The 14,649-nt window shown below is 42.1% G+C and overlaps 1 protein-coding gene across 5 annotated transcripts in view; it reads right to left on the reverse strand.

Annotated features, from left to right (window-relative positions):
• RMND5B (required for meiotic nuclear division 5 homolog B) overlaps positions 1–14,649 on the reverse strand; it is a 993,687-nt gene that overhangs the window by 395,971 nt on the left and 583,067 nt on the right. The window lies entirely within an intron of this gene.

A 14,649-nucleotide genomic window follows, 5' to 3' on the forward strand; every position in this document is an offset into this window, starting at 1 on the left:
CATGGGAGCTTGAGCATGCGTTTTGGACATCGGTTTTCTAGGCGTAGTGCGAACTCTGGGCCTGAGAAACTCAGTAGTTTTAGTTGAAAATTAAGTTGTCGGTTTAATATGAATATCGGTAGGTCAGAATACACCCTCAGAAGCCAGTGCCTGCACAGCAGCTCTGGACTCATCCAAGGTAGTGACATCCGCAGGTTCCATAGTCGAAGAAACATCTCGTGGCATACCGGACTCTGAATGGGTCTCAGCAGAGGCCTGCGAATCTGTAGAAGTGGGCATCAGGGGCTGCAAAGGTGCCTCACTGAGTACCGGTGGACTGGCGACTAGCTTAACGGAAGCGTTGTTGTCAATTTTTGACCTATGCAGTCTGCATCTTTGTCTTTGTGCTTTTTCGGAAGATTGGTAGTGGGATGGCTTACTGAAGCCATTTCGGAATACGGAGAATGAGAGCAAAAGAATTTGGCTACAAAATATCCCAATGACGAATGGTTCAGATGTTAAGCAAGGCACATAACTGACAGCAAGGGACGTCGTGGTCTGGGCCTAAACAGGTGAAGCAGTAAGAATGAAAATCTTTGTGAGGTATTTGCTTCCCACAGGCAAGACAATTGTTATTTTTTTCTGACATCGGTTAGAGCAAGAAAAAATAATCCCCAACAGGGTACTTAGCTTTAAAAGACTTCAGGTTTGAAACTCGAAAAATGAAAACTTCAGGTAGCAGCCGACCGGCACCTGCAAACTGCTTCTGCTTCAGGCTTCTTCTCGGCAAGAAAGACTGATGTAATGACGTTGGCTGCATGTTTTATACCCCTGACGACCTGATGTCATGGAAGAGGCGACAGCATCCGATGCAGAAATCCCAAGACTCTGGTATTCGGGCCGACTGAGTGCTACCTGCAGGCAGATAACCCAAGTGTGATGACTGCAACAGTGAAACACGAAGAACATCCTCTGTGGTCTCTCCAGCTGCTGCATGTGCTTTGCAAGGTACATGCCAAAGGGGGCACTGTACTCAATAATTGGCCTTGTAAGGGAAGAATACAGGCATGTTATGACCTCCTTGTCCCTGGATGAGATACCCTTACTTATGAGGCGGGCCATGTAGAAAGCTTTCCGTACAACGGAAGCAACATGGTGGTCAAAAGTCAGGTTGCTATCAAGCTGGGTGCCAAAATCCCTCATGTTGTTATTAATGTGATAACGTGGGGACGTCAATCTCCCCAAAGGGGATGATGATGCATTTTTTGGCATTCAGCATGAGGCCATGTTTCTGGCACCAGTCATTTGTTTGGGTGAAACCCTCTTGGAAGACATCCACATAACTTGGGGAATTGATGTCCGTGCCCAGGTTGCAGTCATCTGCAAACTTGGTCAGCCATTGCCCACTGGTTTTGGTCTGCACATCTTAGAAGTACATCCCACATAAAAGAGGCCCCAAGACCGATCCCTGTAGTATGGGTCTACTGCTTGAGGAGGCTTCCCCTATTTTGATTAGGTGGGTTCTATCAGTGAGCCAGTTTGCTACCCATCTGGTAACATATGGATTGACACCTAGTTGAGAGAATTTTTATCTATTATGCCACCTATGGTTATCCAAGTTTGCAGATAACTATAAAATGTGTGTGGCTATTTGATTTTCCACTGACTCAGAATGCTTCAACATACGTTAGACCTTGTTAACAACTGGTTTAATGCCAATGATCACAAATTAAATGTGAAAAAAATGTAGTATGGTTAATTTTCGTAAATTCATTTTCCCATACCATACACATGACCCTGCCAAATCAGGAGTAGTTTTTAAAGTATTCTATTTGGCTCATTTAATTTCCATAGTAGTATTATTTCCCCTTTACTTGTATTGCAAGACCATTATTGAATATAATATCCCTTTTGACATGTATTTTTCTAAATACATTACTCAAATTTAAAGACTTAACGGATATTTTTGAGGCGACTGATATTTTTACTAATCTCTTATCAGTACAGACTGGCAGTCCTTTCCCTGTTGTCAGTTTCTCATAGACTCCTCTATGGGGATCCATGTCTAGACTTTTGAGATATTAAAGATGTGACCCTTTTTGACCTCCTGTTCCTTTGCAGAACAAATGTTTTTTCAAATACCCAATTAAAGGAACAAAATTTTCATCAACAGATAAAGATAGGACAGATTCATATCCACTTTCTGGAACAAGCTTCCCCTACATGTGAAGCAGAGTAGCACCCTTGATGCAACCCTGACACCTTCAAGGTAAACAGAGGCAAATGGATGGGCAGCCATATACTCTCCCCCAGTCAAACATGTATGGCCCAAACTAGGCTGGTGGAAACTTTTGAAAAAATAGGTTATTGGCAAGGCTTCTAATGGTCTGCAGGCTGCCTGCCTAGTACTTACCTATGAAATTATGACCCTATAGGACTATGCAAGATAAAGGGCACAAGCAGCTGCAGGGTGACCATCTGAAAATGAATGCAATGGATATCCTTATTTAAGTCATTGAGGTACGACATCAGATGGAAGTCTTTCCACGGTTTCTCTTTCCAAAGTAGATAAGAGTAAAATCCCCAACCTCATTCCAAAAACTGGAGACCTTATACAGCCTCTTTGACCAGCAGAGTCTGGGCTAGTGTACAGAATTCCACTGAAAAGGATTGATCTAAATGCAGAATTATTTTTGGAGGATCACCTGGTAGCTTCAAGACATATCCAAGACAGACCGCATTAAGAAGTCAATAGTCTTTTTGATGGTTCCTTAAACTACAGTGAACTTTGAGAATTCCTCAATAAAAGGCAGCCCAAAATCAGCAACAAAAATGGAGCAAAGCAGCCACTAGCATCATCCCCATGGGTGACTTAGCCGGTCAGTGCTGGTATAGGGAGGATACTTCAGAGCTTTTTTCAGACAGTTAGGATGCCTCTTCATCTGTTGAGGTTGGCAAAGTTTGTAAAAGGAAAAAGTGGAAATACAGGGAGAAGTGAAGGCCTTTCCCAAAAGAGACAGCCATGCCTTAAAGCAAGCTGGTTGAACAGTACTTTCAAGATATATGCATCCAAGATTTTTTTTCCTGTTCTCCCTGCTCAGCTGACCATCAGTTTCTACCAGCTCCTTCATTTATTGTGCTTATCAAGCATGCCTTAGCCTCCGTCAGGCTCGACCTTGCCCACAATTGGGACTGAGGAGGAGATCTAGGCACTGGTATAGCACCATACTGCTGATGGGGAGGGTGCTTTAACTCCCATCCCTTTGTGGTAGCCTTGCCATCTCAGTGTACACTTCCCTTGGTAGGTGCACCTTCACTTCGGGTCTATATCAGATAGTCGAAGTTCTGTAACTCCGAACACCTAATGTTCGAACCATTAGGTTTGAAGTTACAGAACTTCAATTACATAAAAAAAATGGACAAAGAAATAAACTGATGTAACCAAGGGGGCAAGCCCCCCCCCACACCCCCCGCTACTTAAATATACCAACTCAGAGAGCGCACCACACTGAAGTGAACGGAAACCTCCACTTATGGATGTATGGCCTCGACCATATGTGGTTCGAACTTGTAAAAGTTGGACTATGTAATAGGAACCCCTTCACTTCCACTTATATAGTGCAGAGCTTACCAGACTCATATACTGCTTATTAAAGAGACTGTAGATGGTCCCCCTCACCCATGATGGGTGATCAGACATCGACCTCTCACTTCTATCCTCTCCTGCGGTCACTCTAGAACCCATGCCTCTGTTCTAACACAGCTTGTATTAAGCAACCAAATCTTATTCTTGAGCTCATCTTAGGGGAGAGCAGTATCAGCAATGTCTTCATGCAGAGGTACACACTGGGCTTAGCCATCCCATCTGAGCAATCAAAGCTATACAAGGATAAGTGACACACCCTGCAGAAGTCATAAACAGAGTCTCAATAAGGTTCTCCTGGAGCAGACACACCATGAGGTCTTCAAAAGTTTCCACAGTCTTCTTATCCAGGTGGAATTGCAAAAATCTAGGTATTCCAAGTTATAACTTGGTAAAGGAGTACACTTTCACACACTTGTGGACTCTTGAAAGGTCGCAGAGTGCTGTGGTCATGGGGATCTACACGGAGTTAAAGAGGTCACAGAGGAGTCAGCACTAGGATTGCTTGGCCTACTCAGGTAAAGACTGATAGATTTGCATATATCTTTTCGGGGGGCTTAATGGTGAGGGTCAAGGTGCACCTTGGGTGCTTGGATAGCAGCATTTAGAAAAGACTCCATTCATGGGTATGACTAGGTCTACTTAACCCTCTTCCCTGAAATTATGCAAAGCATTCCAAGGGATGATAGAATAGGAGCTGAAGGGCCAGCTTAAGTTATTCCCTGAATTCCAAAGAATGGGGTCCTCCACAAAGGAAATGAAGGATTGGTCTTCATTATTTTTGGCTGCCTCAGAGATAACAGATTCAGGGTCCTCGGAATCTTCATAGGACCCTAAGGATGAGGGAATACCATGTCCATCATTCATCTCTAATACAGCAGAGGGTGAGCATGCATCTAATGAATGACTGGTGTCAAAAACAGGGACATGGCATGTGAAATACCTCCAGCTGAAGGTAGTGCACACTGACCTCACCGGGCCTGGCTTGGAACTGTACTTTTTGTTATGCAAATTGCACTTTTAGGTTAAAGTTTCCATGAGACAGCAAATATTTGATACTGTCTATCTATTAAGATGGAAGTCCTGGCAGAAGAATGCCTCCAAGACCCTCTCAGCCAGGACATACCACCATGATGGGACCTGACGACCATCCCAGGCATCCTCAGTTACAAGTACTGGTGATCTGTGACTCTAAGAACCATCCCCAGAATCAGGTTACATTACCAAGGTGAAGAATGGTTACATGTTTCAGTCATTAGCTAATGATGAGTTTAGCACTGGTAGTGACCAAAGGCCAGCTGACCACTGGATCTACATTTTGGAAGGCTAGGACCTGACCTGATATCTATGTGCTTGCCCATATGGCAATGCCTCAATTTATCCCTGGAAGAGAGTGGTGGGCCTTCCCACTAGTCCACTCGTTGTAAAAAGAGCCCTTAATGATCACCATTTTTTGGCACAAATCAAGTCAAAAATTTCTCCTTATGGTGCTTTTGAGTGCCACAATTAAATTAGTGGAAACTACAGCAACTTTCCATGTTATGCTCCTCCCTTCAACAGCAAAAGGAAGGCTCTTGTGGTTCTTGGCATGTATTTTGACAACCACATAATAGTACTGCACCTGCATTAAGCATGCAAGCACAAGGCGTTATAAATAATAGCAAGGACTGTGAAACTGTGCAAGAAATATAAAGTTTGAATGGCACAGGGGTCACACAAACCTTCCAATTTAAATGGCAATTATGATGCCCTGAACAATTAACCTATGTCAATTAAATGGAACAATATGGTAGTCCTCACCTTTGCAAACCACTGGTGAATTATTCATATCCATCCAAGACACACTGAACAAGTGACATGACAAATTCATTTTCTATGATGCATAAATACAGTGGAACAGTCTACAGTACAAACCAAAGTGGCAAAGCTACAAAAATGATAAAGTCATAAAACCCAAAGAAAAAAGCATAAAAAGTTTTCAAACTTTATCAATCGACCCTATCAAGGCTAAGGTCAACTACACTAACAAAGCTCTCACTAAACAATCGAGCTTCATTTGAGGTAAAACTTGCTATCAGGATTGGTGGCAAAAACAACAGTCTACAATCCAACCGGAAAAATGAAGGGAAAGGAAAAGTATGACATATAGGTACCACATTAGCATACAGGGCTCGAGAAAAGTTTGTGCCGCACAGGGATATCCAATACACTCCCTGCAAGATGATCTCACCCAAAATTACATATGAAATGGTCACTACTACCCTCAGTAAGGTCAGAACCATTCATGGGAAAACATGAGATAGCAGGGAGCCTAACTTGTCTGAACAAAAATAGCTTAGTACACCCTTTACACACAGTTATAACAGAGCATTAAAAACTAGCTGCATCCAAGATACATGAAAAGAGGTAATATAGTTCCAGTCAACAGTGAAGGCCCTTCTGATGACCCCAGTAATTAGCCTGCTCAGTCTCAAACTGTGCAAGATGCAGAAAATTACCATGAAAATTATTCAGGCAAAGAAAACTTTCTCCATGACCTTAATCAGTACAGTTTTGTTAAAGGTAGCTTCTGTATGCATAATATTGCAAACTTCTTTGACAGTGTGACCACTCCCCATATAAAGTGGTATCTGTCCATGCAACTTAACAAGATCTGGCATCCAATGTATACTACATGACAAAGTCACATATAAATTCAGCTATCTAAAACTAAATCAAGCTGTAAAAACTTGGATCCACAACTTGCTAGACAGCTGTACACACCTGGTAAGAATACAAAAACCTTTATCCTCACCATCCTCTGTCACCAGTAGAGTTCTTCAAGGCTTTCTGCTGGAGCCACTCCTTTCTGACATCTTTCTTCTTCAGTGATAAAAGTGACCTCAAGTGTCCTGCTCACCAAATAAGAGGACAACTGCAAATCCTTAACCTCATGGATGCCACCACCCTTCAAACGGCACTTAACATACAGATGAATGATGCAGTACAAACAACCTTGCCTTCTGTGTCAAAGAAATTCAGCATTCTGGCATTTGGAACCACCCGCCGGCTTTATATACTACTGATGAGCAACAACTACATGTTTATAAAATAGTAAAACACCCTGGCATTCTTGAAAATGATGACCTTTCATTTGCTATCTACATAGTTGTAACCATTCACAAATCATATGGGGTTGCCCTCCTGGTTCCTTGTAAGGTGGACAGCCAAGCGAGGGAGGTAGCTGTCTCCCTGTTGACATCATACTACTATACAATACTTGCCCTATAACCTACTCAATCATCTTGTAAAACTAGACACAGTACAAATATTCTTCAAAAAGTGGGTCAAAGGGCCTCAAGAATAGTTTTAGAGCCAAAGATTACAGCAACTCTGTATGTCATACATAGAAAAAAAAGAGTATTAAAGCCTAAAACCCTCTGTGTAAGTTTACAACCCTGACATGTCTTAAGTATAAGACACCTGATCTATCAACTGCATGAACTATGACAGCTTCATATCACAAAGACAACACCTCCTACAGAATAAATTCCCCCTTAATTAAACTCAGCCTATTAATCTAAACCTTCAAGGAGAAAATGCATGCCCACATGGGCAGCTGTAAGTTCCATCACGGAATCTTGAGTATCAAGCTCCTCAATGGCCAACAAGCCTCGAGTTCATTCACCAAATCTATCAACCTATGCTTACAAAGCCAGTGTGTTAGATTGTGGCATACACCTTGGGGTCAAGTGGGCACTGCTGAAAATGGAACAAAATTTTTGTGGAGCACTGACTGACTGACAAATCAGCACAACTAAAAATCCATCAAAGATGGTCCCTCAATGTTTGATCTAAGAATTTACAACACTGTTAGCTGGTAATCAATCAGGCAAGACAACTTACTGTAAGAGACAAATGGCACAGGGGACAAAGCATTAAAGCTGAAGAACTGAAAGCAGTGGTGGTATGGAGTGTCGGGTGAAAACAGCAATGAAAGAAACATGACCACCATATTTATTCAAGGCATACGCTGTACCCTCAGACAGCATGCAAATGACTACCTGAAAAAGTATTAATTTGGTTCTACTGCCAAATTGCTACAGAGGGAAAGAAAAGGAAAGTTCTCTGACACCCTTCTTAATGTTACAAACCGTAGAAGCTAGGCATTCTTCCATTTATAAATTAACTTCTGGCAATAAAAAGAAAAAAAAAAAAACTTTACCAAATCCAAGATAGCAGACATACGCCATTCGGTAAAAGACCTCTACTTTGAAGAGCACATAGCTGAAACCAAGCTGACACACAGCACTTTGAAAAGAAATTTTTTTTCAGAGTTTTCTGTGAGGGCAAGCTACCCTACTCCCCATGCAAGGAACTTTCCTCCTATTCTTTCTTTGGTAATATATTTAGCTCTGAGGTCATTGCACTCCGGTGACATGGCTACAAAAAATGATCAAAATGAATGTTTGCTGATTTGGCTTCATACAGCAAACCCTCAATGAAGAAGTTTAGAGCTAAACATCCACATCCCAAAATATTAATCAGGCTGCTGGAAATGGTGCTTCTTGTAATGATCATGATCTACACAGTGGACGTTTGCCTACTTGACTACTTGCTTAAGTTCTAAATTACTTTGGTTTTCTGGTAATATATACCAGGGTTCTCAACTACCATAGGTGTTTTTTACTTTTAATGAATTATACCTGTCACGTTACATGGACACTACTTTGTACCCTGCATGCTCTCATATTAAATGTACATTATATGCAGTTACTTTATTTTTCCATAGGTCATAGCTGGAAAATGTCATTTAAGCAGCTGGAAAAATAAAAATTAAAGTTATGTACTCGCCATAACTATGCATCCATGTTGCCCATTTTCATTCTTCCTTAACAAATGGGTCTCTAATCCAACCTCTGATCTGACTCCGCCATTTTTTTTTTTTTTTGAGATTCTTGGATCCGACTCTCGAGCTCCTCCCATTATCCATAATGCCCCTTACAGCTACATTACCTCAGATCGAATTTGCTGCTGCTAAGTATGCTTTAGGGCATAAGTAACCATAACAATAATAAGAAGAAACAGTACAGGTACAGAATAGGTGCTCAAACTGGAAACAGTGGTTCCAATGCACCTCATCAGGTCACTCCCAAAGGACAAAGATATGGGGAAGGAGAGTGGGAAGTTGAGGGAGAATGAAAATGGACAGCAAAGATGCATAGTTGTGATGAGTACATAACTAATATCTTATGATGCAATTTTCATTCGATCCTCAACAAATGGGTCAGAGTCCCCACCTACAATAATCTTGGGTCGCCCTCATGGAAGAATAGTCTGAAGAACTGCAGAACCAAAAGCAGCCCTGTTCCTGGAGGTGATATCCAACTTGTCATGAGCAATAAAAGTATGAGAACTGGAGCAAGTGACCACAGCACAAATATCATCAATGGAAGCCCTGGCCTAAAAAGCAGATGACATAGCCATGGATCTAGCTAAATGAGCCTTTGGAGGTTTGGGTAAGGACAATCCTCTCAGTGAATGGACACAGAAATTACAATCCATTACCCATTTGGCTTTGGATGCTAGTTTTCCCAACTTATTTTTTGGCAAAGGAAACAAACAGTTGATTAGTTTTTCTAAAGTCTTTTGTTCTACGGAGGTAAAAACAAGGTAGTCTATGTATTCTCCCGTATTGTAAAATTTTGGAAAGAAGACTGGCAAATTGATTACTTAATTTATATTTCACTCAGAAATAACGTTTGGCAAAAAGGAAGGGTTTGTATGCAAAGTCATTCTGTCTTTGTGAAAAATCAAACAAGATGGTTTTGGAGAGTGCTTTGAGTTCAGAAACTCACTTCACAGATGTAATAGCAACAAGAAAAAATGTTGTCCAAGAGAGAAATTTTAGATCTGCCTTAGCCAAAGGATCAAAAGGGGAGCAAATTAAAGTTTGTAACAGAACATTAAGATCCCAAGGTGGAGTAGGATCCTTTACTGGAGGTCTAACCAGCAGGGTATCCTTAAGAAAAGCCTTACACATTTTAGACATAACTAGTGGGAAAGTATTATGTCCTATGTGGTAATTAGAGATGGCTGCAAGCTAAACTTTTATGGTGGAGAAATTGGCACCATCTCAAAGACTGAAGCAAAAAATTCTAACACAACAGGAGACGGAGAAGTAAAAGGATTCACCTTCCTCTGTTCTGCCCAATAGGAAAATCTCTTCCATTTACTTCTATAAATTTTTCTCGTAGAAGGTTTCTGGGATGAAAATAAGATTTGGTGAACTAGAGAGGAAAGCCTGGACTGTCTAGCCATCATTGGAATTGGAGAAACCACACCATCAATTTGAGACCTTGAATGTACGGATGAATCATCCCCGAAGGAAGTGACTAGATCTGGACTGAGGTCCAGTGTCCAAGGTGGAGATAGCAGATGACTCCATAGGAATGGGAACCACACCTGCCAGGGCCAGAAGGGGCAATGAAGATTACTTTGCTCTTCAACTGTTGTACTTTCTGGAAAAAATTGGGTGCTAAGGAAGGGGAGGATAAGTGTACAATAAACTGAAGACCCAGAATGGACTACAGCATAGGGCAAAGAACATGCTGCACTTGAAGGGAAAGGAAAAATGGTCATAGCAAGGCTGACCCCACTGATGAAAAAATATTTCTATCACTGCATGATTAACAGACCACTCATATGGCATCAGCATGGTCCTGCTCAGCTACCAGCTAAAATGCTGGATTTTCTCAGTATGTGCACTGTTACAATAAAGCGGTTGGAAGAGATCACCTAGACTCTCACTACTTCTCGGCAAAGGGGCAAGATGTGATTTCTCCTGTTTGTTGATGCACCAAACCACTGACATTGTCTGTCTGGATAGCAACTGTTCCCAGAGGGAGAGTTTTCTGAAAGGCCAGCAACACGGACTGCTCTCATCTCTAAAACACGGATATGCAAATTGGTCTCCTCTGGGGACCATGTGCCTTTAACTGTCTGTCCCAAGAAATGCCCCCCACCCCAACTGGGAGGTGTCCACGGTCAATGTAGCTTTCATTGGAGGAAGGATAAAGGGATATCCCTGACAAAACTCGTTGGACTGTATCCACCAAAGTAGGGCATCTTTGCAGGCTCTCAAAATTTTTATAGGATGTTTCAAAGGGAGCTGAAGCATCAACCACTGTGCCAGGGTCCACTGAAGAACTCTCATGTGAAGGTGAGCTGTAGAACAGGGTGATCGGTGCAGCTACTGAATCTAAGGCTTGAAGAAACAATCTTGCTGGAGGACAGGGATGCTCTAGAATCTGCCTGACATGCAATAACAGGGTATGAACTCTGCTTTGGGGTAAAAATGTAAACTGACTGACAGTGTTCAAGTGACCTCTTATAAACTCCAAGACTTGAACTGGTTGAAGATGGAAACACTGACTGTGATCTCTAGGAATGAACACAAATGGAGTAAGTAATCCCTGGCCTTCTCCAGGATTTGCTTGGTTGGTGCGGAAAGGAGCCAGCCATCTATATAAAGAAACATTTTGAGTCCATGCAGTTTGAGCTGAGCTATCACCACTTCCCTACATTTGGTAACACCCTGGGGGCTCTGGTGAGACCAAAGCACAGGGCCGTGAACTGGTAATGACTGGCTCCCAGCTGAAAGTGCAGATATCTTCGAGAGCACCTGTTTATTTTGGTGTGACAGTACGCATCTTGAAGACCTACAGAGCACATGCAGTCGTCCTTCAGCAGAAGAGGCAAAATGGACTGAATTGTGACCATCCAGAAGTTGGAGTTCTTCACAAACTAATTTAGATGACTGAGTTCCAGAATAGGTTTAAGGTCCCCTGTTATCTATGGCACTACAAAAACCTTGTGTAAATTCTGAATCCTGAATGATCTGGACCTCTTGGATGACTCTTTGCCAGCAAGTTTTGAAGTTATAGAGCTGCCAACTCCCTCTGATTGGGTGAAACATCGGGGAAATATCTCTTTTGTGAAGGACTTTGTGAAAAGGGAATTAAAAAACATCTGGATATAATCCTTTGCACCCAAGACTCTTTTGTGATGGCTGTCCAGGAATTTAGGTGCAATTATAAGCAAGCCCCCGACTGCCTCCAGCGAAGAACAGTTGGGCAACCTTTCAGGAGCACTGCAAGGGCCTGTTCAAAAAAACTCATCTGAGACCCTTGGTTCTGCAGGGCCCTCTGCTGTGAGGGCAGTGTCTTCCATTGTTATTCCCCCCACTGCAGCTGGAAGAAAATTCTCAATGGTTTTTAGAACCACATTTTCTTACCACCACATTGGTTCCTGGAACAAGATCACTGGAGGGTAGCGAAACAGATTTCAACAGCAGACAAGGTCTTTCCACCTTACTCACTGCAGGAAAGTGTGTTTAACAGTAGGCCCAAACAGGCAAGATCCATCAGTGGGAGCACTGATGAATAAAGATGCAAAGGGCTCCACAAAAATCACAAAATCTCATCCAGGCACATCTCCAAATGGCTATGCCTGAATCAGCAGCCTTCAGCTACATGAGAAATTAACTTCATGGATGCATTTCATATAGTCTATAGGGTGGCCAGATGGGAGGAATAAGTTTTCTCTTCCTCTGCCAACATGGACCATGGGGTAGACTTGCAAAGTTCCTTTATCAAATCCCTCTGTAACCTAGTAGAGTGTGTCAGGTAGTTAAGCGACCGCAAGGCAAAGGTTGCTGAAGCGTAAATGTGTTTTGCATATTTCTCCAATGCCCTAGATTTTATAGGGATTCCCTTACTCCAAAACTGCCCGTCTTTAGGGGCTCCAAGGATAATTTCTGGTTGACGGAGGATAGGCACTATGGTGTCCTGTTCCTTCCAAGCCTGTCATGAGACGAGACCTAAAAGATCATTCGCTTGGGGGGTGGGTAACCAAAAATGTAGACGGGCCAGACCCAAAGACTTCTAAGAACACTGACTCCTCTTGTGAAGGGCTTCGGGAGGACCAGCCACGTTTTTGGTGCAGAATCGCAAAAATGTCTCAGAAAGAGACATCCTCTAGTGGTAACCTTGGGAGCCTTTACCCCTCATCAAAATCTGTGTCTTCAGTCAAAGATTTCTGAGGGGAACCTAAGTGCCTCCCTCTTACATAATCTTTTATGAGGAACATCTTCCAGTGAGATGCTCTGGAGAGGTATCAGAAGAAACAGAAAGTACCTGAATAGGAACTACCTGGAAGCTCGCTCTTACTTAGCTGTTCCTGTGGAGTAGGGTGACAAGGCTTAGAAAAAAAGCCCACTCCACTACCTCAAAGGTAGAGTGATCAAGAAAAATAGAAATTAACCTCACTAAAACCAAAGCTCTTGGCTTAGCTTATTCTCCACCTCTCCCAGATCTCCCTCTTCAAGGAGGGAGTTGGACCTAAGCTGCCCAGTGCCAAGGCTTTAAGGGGAAGCAATGGCTTGAAGGCATTTCCCTGGACCTGGTGCCTATGCTTCAGCTCCAAGAATCCTCCTCCTCAGTGGTGATCAGCTTTGAATGGGTCAGGGAAGCAGAGTCAAAGAAGGTGGTATCTTCAGATCAGACACTTTGACTCTCGGAGCTGATGGCTCCAAAACTACAGGTCAGATTGGAGAAGGAGTAAAAATTGGGTGTGAAAGTGTTTGAACACTCACAGATCTGATGGGAGACAGAGATGGTAAAACCCCCATCTGGATCTATGCTCTAAGGAATTTCCTCATCATCCTGTCCACATCTGCCTTAGAAAGACTTCGAGAGGACCTGATCGAGGAAGCAGTGGAGGGAGGATGAGTCGACTTTCTAGGAGACTCCTGTAAAAATGGAGATCTGAACCTAGGAGACACTGTGTCTGGAGAAAAATGGGGACTCCAGATCAGAGGGGATTTGACACAATGAACGTCGGATCAGACACTTTCACTTTAGGAGGCAACTTCAAGACTGGAGCAGGATCTTGGAGACCATGCAGGAGAGAATTTCCTATGCTCCCTGTGCTCTGAAGGTTTCTGCTTTTTTGGAGGAGTCTGAGCCCCTAAATTAGAAGCTGTAAGAAGCATGCAAAAGGTCCTTCAGGACCAATTTATTTCATCACCGTTAACCCTCAAGTTAAATCCAGCACAGATTTCACAAGGTATTGCAAATGGGAAGGGCCTAAACAAACTCAGTCCCTGTGAGCATCAGAATTAGGTATCTTATACCCAGAAAAGTGCATTTTTTAAACCCAGTAGGCTTCTCAGCCATATCAACAATAAACCAGATTCTAATAACTAATATAATTTTTTTTTAAGATTACCTAGAAAGAAAATTTACCAACAATGGTAACAAAGATTACCTTAGAAAGTAAGGTAAAGAAAAGCCAGTACCAACTATGGTAAAATAAATATCTTTAAAAAGGTAAAGGAATAGAAAAACAAATAAAGAATGGGTTATCTAAAGACGTGATTTACTAAAAAGAAGGGGAGATAAATTCTATTTTTTTTTTTACTTACAAAACCTATCAAAGGCAACCCAGAGCTCGAGAGAACACAATCCCAACAGAATCGTTACACTTGCAAAAGAAATCTGAGGTAATGAGCTGCAAGGGGCATTATGGGTAAAGGGAGAAGCTTGACAGCTGGATCCAAGAATCTTAAAGAAAAAACATCCGAGTCGGATCTGAGGTAGGATCCAAGAACCATTTTTTGAGGAATGAATGAAAATGACAGTACCAGATCAGAATACATTACTGAATTTTTCCACAAAACTTGTCTCAAAAATATGTACAAAAAACAGCTTCAAACTTCTGGAATTTTGTTTCACAGAGAACAAGCTTGTTTAAACGTATGTTTACATACCCGTATCCTTACTATCTTAATTTTCATGAAAGCAATACATCTTGAACTAAATGCTGCAGCATAGTTTTGCATTTGTAAATATGCATATATTTTGTAGCATATCCTTGTATCTGTAAATATGTTTTATTCACTTTTTACGTGATCCTAGTCACCCAGGCTGTGCCTTTAAATGGACCATAGAGATCAGCGCACTACTCCAGTAAACAAATACAAAAAT

The sequence above is a fragment of the Protopterus annectens genome, chromosome 4.part0, assembly GCF_019279795.1.
Source record: "Protopterus annectens isolate FY-2018-M chromosome 4.part0, PAN1.0, whole genome shotgun sequence".
Taxonomy (NCBI): Eukaryota; Metazoa; Chordata; order Ceratodontiformes; family Protopteridae; genus Protopterus; species Protopterus annectens.